The sequence below is a fragment of the Toxotes jaculatrix genome, chromosome 20 (genome assembly GCF_017976425.1).
Source record: "Toxotes jaculatrix isolate fToxJac2 chromosome 20, fToxJac2.pri, whole genome shotgun sequence".
Taxonomy (NCBI): Eukaryota; Metazoa; Chordata; class Actinopteri; family Toxotidae; genus Toxotes; species Toxotes jaculatrix.
The window spans coordinates 104,004-104,362 of NC_054413.1; positions in this window are offsets into that span (position 1 = coordinate 104,004).

The following is a 359-nucleotide window of genomic DNA, read 5'->3' on the forward strand; positions in this document are numbered from 1 at the left end:
CACCAACCACCGATCAAATGGTGGCACAGAACCACCTTAAGACCTGTCCAACGCCACCTCACCGGGACCCGGTCACCAGCTTCCTGTGAGAGAGACAGGTTGACAGTTGGTCTCGACAGCAGTGTCTCCACGAAGCACAGGTGGAAAATAACTGTCCATTATTCTTCCATGTTGGATTCTTCTGACCTGCTGATGGAGGCTGTGCAACACAGTGTGCTGACTGCACTCAAACTCCCACAATGCACGGCTCTCTGACAGACAGCGGCTATTTCAGTGACCTGTCTCTGTTTGGTGTTTTCAGTCAGAACCACATCTCCCATCATGCACTGCAGCTCCTCAGGAGAGTCTGACTGGAATCT